The following is a 6000-nucleotide window of genomic DNA, read 5'->3' as shown; positions in this document are numbered from 1 at the left end:
GAATTGGAGCACCAATTTCAGATCATAGCATACTTCTCCTCAATGGCGAGTCGAAGAATGGCCTACAATGACAAAGCTGTAGACAAAGCTGCAGACAACAAACAACATCATTGCATAGGAACAAAGAAGTCCCCAATGAAGAAGAGCAGACATAAAAGTAATAAGAGGATCTCAAAAGATGAATGGTGATGATGATAGATGTCCGCTCTAATGGATCATAGTTCTTGTTGTGGTTCGACAAAGTTACAAGCAGTGCAACAGATGAAGCCAAAACGACAGCAAAGACCACATCGCCATCGACAAACAAGTCATGTCGGGGACAACATGAACTCGGAAGAGGGGAGTGTTGACCGCTGGGTCAACAACACAACATAACTCAAGTTTCGTACGAATCTGGCATGATTAGGTGAGTTACCTTCCGTATGTGTGTATGTGGCTAGGTGGTGTAGTTGAGAGCAGTGAGGTTCTTGATTGTGGTTTAGTTGGCATTCTAGAGTGTTGTATGTGTAGGATGGTCTCAGCCTGACAAGCTAAAGAGATTTCCTCCGTGTGCCTATCCTGTCATCTGTGTCCTCGATTGACATTATGTTGATCTAGGTAGTGTTTGCATGCACTTCATGGGTGTGTGAGTTGCTCCCGCAACATGGGGTAACCAGAAGATGGAGAGGGGAAATTGGAACACACCTGGAAACACACATAGATGCCTCTCTATAGCCTAGGCTACTCACAACACCCACATCCACAAGAAATCACCACCATCAAAATTGCACAATTCTGTATCAATATCCACATTTGTACACATACCAATGCACACATGCTTCGCACAATTGACAAATAGCGTATCATCCCAATTTTTCCCGATTCCAACAATTCCACAACGCACAACCCTCTCTCTTTCTCTCTCAGACACATAAACGCCTTGTGGGACACACAACGCTCACACACCGGCACCATACATTTTGAGTAGAGCGAAGACAAGAAGGGGAGAAAGGGGAACTAAATGGCATAGAATCTAGCAATGGTCTAATTTTGCTTTGACAAAACAATCATCTACAAACACCATACAACTCGGTTTCATCGGCACAATCTCAATGAGTTCAAACACTTCTATTTGACAACCTTTGTTAGCTTTTCTACAGTCTAGAAGCACTCTTTTTTCTCTCCTCATTGAGAACCCCAGTAGCCCAACTCCTTTCTTGGAGCTCCGTTCTCCCAAAGAACCCCTCCCAAAAAGAAAAAAATTAGGTCCTATATTGGCGTGTGAGTCCCCTCTATTTTTGTCAATTTTTTCTCTATTTACGGTTTCCCTTTTGCATGTAGCCAACTCTTGCTATATTTGGCAAGCTTGCTCACCAAGTTGTGCATGTACATCTCCTTACTAGGAGCCCTTATAGCACCGTCGGTGCTCCTCATGATTGCCTTCAAAAAATTATTTGGGCCAATGGGTGTGGGAACTGACTCCTGCCATGTCATCACTCACTTTGCCCAGAGAGGCCACCCTTGGCTCCATCGTGTGTCACTAGCTCACCAAAACTCTTCCATCGTGTGTCCTTTTGCACAACGTCGACGGTGCACCACCATGGAAAACCCCGGAGAGCTCTCCACTTTCTCTTGTTGCACCAAGGGAGCCTCACGCTCCACTATATGTACTCCGTGGCTCAGCCCTTCCTCAGTGCCTAGGGGATTAATGGGAGCCATGTGGTAGCTTTCCATCACTTGACCCTCCAAGAGCTCTAAAACCTCCACAAAAATATCCAAAAGAAACTTATTTCTTTTCCATCTACTTCAATGTCCTGCTACCTAATGCTCACCAATCCTATGACCGAGCCGTAAAGACCAGGCAAAAGTCCGATTAGCTGACTTCTAACCATGCCTACCTTTATCCATTTTGTCTTTGTTGTGCCCTCAAACAGAAACCACAAAAACAACAAAAAATCATTTTTCACCACCCGGTTTTGCAATTGCCGCCAAGTTGAAACTTCAATATTTTGCCGATCTAGACTTTGATTGACGTGTCGACAAATGTTGTGTCATATAGTGCATACTTCTCATAAAAACAGTGGCATGGCTGAGAAAAACCCAAATGGCACACCAATCGAGGTGACCAATCTAGCACAGTGAAACTTTAATTGCTCATATCTTAGCCATTTGAGCTCCGATTGTCGATCCAAAAATACCGACGCACTCCACAAGATGAGCACTTTAGGCCATGCATTCACTTCATATTTGATCCTTTATCTACAATTGCCCAATCGGTTACGGATCTGCAAATTGCTTTGAATTCAAGTTGCAATGTCTTTCACTCCATAGCTCTATTTGAGGAGCCATCTGGACCAGATTGTTGACCATATTGAGGGCCACCTTTGGCATTCTCATTTATACACTTTGAACACTTTGGCCATTCACCTCTGATAGACTCCATAACACAAAATGCGGGCCCTGAGAACCGCATATAGCATACATATCTGTCGCTCCTTGCCTACTCTTGATCTCCATAGTTGCTCCATCACTTTCATATCTTCAAGGAATTTGTAGCGCAATCTTGTGAACTACAAATGTTTTCCTTTGCTTCTTTTAGCATATCACTTAGATCTTCAAGGAATTCCTTGACAGATTGTAGGCCTACATCCATAGAATATATCAGATTGAAACCATACATCAACACGAATGGTGTAAATCCACTCACTACATGTTTGGACTATTACAAGAAAATTCCAAAATGGGTAATTACTCTTCCCATTAAGATTGCTTCTTACTTAAATAAGAACGTAACCCATGTCCTCTAGGATTTGGTTAACCCTTTTAGTTGGACCATGATACTACGAATGATCTGTTGTACTCATGCTCAAAGTAGTATCTAGATTTTTGAAGACTTATCTTCAAAAATGACTATTGGAACTTCCTATCTCTATCTGACACTACATCTACAAGCAAGCAATATAGCTTGTAGAGATGTTTAATAAAGAGTTTTTCCAACTCTGGCATTTTATCCGTTTTTTTAGTGGAAATAAACTTTTCCATTTTGTTTAACCTGGCCACTACTACCCACACCAAGTGTAGACTTAAAAGTGCAATAGTTGGTACACATACTCTACCCTTGTAGAGTAAGTATCCATCATTAATGGAGTAGTTAGCATACTTTTCTCCCCAATGAAGTTTATCACCCCCCTTTGAAGTTGAAGCTATCAAAGATGATGAATGATCTTCGTCAAAAGTCCTTGGTCCCAAACTATACCTGGAAGTCTCCATTAGTCTCTTGGTAATAACTCTCCCTTCCGTACTTGTCGCACATATGGCTTGTCTCTTTGGACTCTACGAGGGAGATGGTTGTGTCTATGAAGTGGTGCAATAGTGTACATTGTGTCAAACCTCTAGATGGATCATGCACACATAAGCCACGGAGTGACTCCAAGAACTCATCATTGAAGACTGTGAACCTTAGTTCATTAATTTGTAGCATGTGACTAAGTGCATCTACCACTACGTTATACTTACCTCTCTGGCAAGTATTTGAAGGTCAAACTCCTATAGGATCTCCACCCACCAAGCTTTTCTATCCTTCAAGTCATTCTAACTTGAAAGCCATTTTAAACTTTCATGGTCCGTCCAGACCTAAATAATGGCACCATATAAATAGTGTATCCACTTTTTAAGTGCATGTACTATAGCCAATAACTCTCGCTCATAGGCTGAGTAGTTGTGTTGGGCACGATCTAACTTTTTTCTTCAAATGCAAATGGGCATCCCCTTGGCATAATCATGTCTCTTATAGCCTCATTACTTGCATCTGTCTTCAAGAAAAACAATTCAAGTGGATCAACTATAGTCAATATAGGTGCAGCTATTATAGCCACCTTAAGTTTTTCAAAGATTTTCTATTCGGCTTCCCCCCAGCTTATATTCTTTCTTTTTTACCTTAATTGGTCTATCAACAGGATTGCAATCTTCATTAATAAATTTACATATTGTCAGTAAAGCTTGACAAACCAAGAAAATTTGTAGTTTTTTGAGATTTTTTCATGTTGGCTACCTGAGAATAACTTCCACTTTCCCAAGCTCCATCCAAATTTTCTTTGAAGATATAATGTGACTCAAATAATGAATCTCAGTCTCAAAGAAATAACATTTTCTTTCCTTCATAAATAATTTGTGGTTTCTCAATAACTCAAATACTAAATGTAAATGTTCTAAGTGTTCTTTTTTAGATTTATAATAGACTAGTATATCATTTAGGAAAACTACCACAAATTTTTCTAAGTATGGACATAAAATGCTATCCGTCAGTGTCATAAATGGTACTGGTGTATTGGTTAGCCCAAATGGCATAACCAAGAGCTCAAAATGCCTAAAAATGGGTCTTGCATGCTAGTCTAATTCTACCCTAATGATAGTCGGATCTCAAGTCAATTTTGGAAAAATACTTGACCCAAAGAGTTGATTAAACAACTCATCCATACTCAGCATTGGGTATTTTTTCTTCATCCGCATGGATCCATCTTTCTTCATTACCAGAAGAAAAGGTGATGCCAACAACTAGAACTAGGCCTAATAAATCCTTTGTTCAAATATTCCGTTAACTATTTTTCCAGCTCTTGTGTTTTGGAGTTGCTTGGTCTATAAGCAGGTTTTCTTATAGGTGGTGCCATGGTATACTTCCCTAGATGGTGGCAAGCAATCTAGTAAATCACTAGGAAATACATCTTAGAAGTCCTTTAATAAATTTGTTAAAGCATCTAAGTACTTTTTCTTAAGGGTCTCGTTTGCCTTTGATTATTTTGTTTTAGAGTTGCATGCATGCCAAACAGGGTTCTCAAACATTGGGTCTTGTCCAAGGACAGGTTTTTATTGTGTTTGTCTACGCAAACATTATTTATAGTTTCAACTACAAAAACACTTATATTAATTTCATTTCAACAACATAATTTAAAAGAGGGTAACAAGCATAGACATTAGGAAGAGGATGGGGTCTAGGAGGGCCTCTTTATTTACCATGAGATTATAGAAGTGAATAACATTTTGAAGAATAGGTGCATGCCATGTGTGCAAGAATGGTGGGTGTGTAAGAGAGGTGTAAGAGTGGTCAAAGGATGCACTTTTCCCTCCCAAAAAGGGGGCTGACAACTTTTATGATTTTTGTCCTTCCATAACTCGTACATAAATATGTTTTTTCCTTCTAGATTTTAAATCTCATTTTGGGGGGGAAATTTAATTTCAAACAAACTAGCCATTTTGCATGTTTGAATTCATAATTTTTTCTTTGATTGCTTTCTTAATACTAGAGGTTTGACTCTCTCAAATTGCTAGATAAAGAGGCCCTCCTAGACCCCTTTCTCTTCCTAATGACCTTTGCATTGTGCAAATAGCTCCTCACTAGACTAGGCGGCCCAGGATGTACAACCACTCCCTGCCTAGGTACACGTTAGATACACATTAGCCCTAGACAAATGCGTGACCTAAAAGTCAAGCATAGCTTCGTAGTCCTGCATGGCTAATGGAACGCCCAAGACTACGATACTTCATACCATCTTATCATAACCATTGGCCAAGCCAACAATGTATTTGTGATTGCTCGCGGTGTCAAGCAACCTTAACTTTTTAACCAACGAGTAGTTTAAGAAGCTAGGTGTAGCTCCATCATCTACAAAAACAATGACTCTACGACCACCTATGGTGCCATACATGCGGACCTATGCTAGGCTAACACATAGCTGGTGTCACCAAAACAAGCATGGCACTCAACATAGTGGCATATTGTCACCTCCCTGAACTCTCCAAAACTGAGAGGAAGTGTCTGCAATGTGTGGAACTGCCGAGAGGATTTACCATCTCTTTTATATTGATTGCCACTCGTGCTAGCTTTAAGCTTTGGGAATTCGGCTTTGGTGTGCCCTGCTTCATTGTAGCTAACGCAACAATTTTTCTTTTGTGCTTTAATATAGGTCTGTTTTTTTAACATCCATACTCTCGTTTCTTTTTAAATGGTTGCGGTTTTTTAGTCCA

The sequence above is a fragment of the Adiantum capillus-veneris genome, chromosome 1 (assembly GCF_014529385.1).
Source record: "Adiantum capillus-veneris isolate H3 chromosome 1, ASM1452938v2, whole genome shotgun sequence".
Taxonomy (NCBI): Eukaryota; Viridiplantae; Streptophyta; class Polypodiopsida; order Polypodiales; family Pteridaceae; genus Adiantum; species Adiantum capillus-veneris.
The sequence above is the reverse complement of the archived record's forward strand: the minus strand, read 5'-3'. Positions refer to the sequence as shown.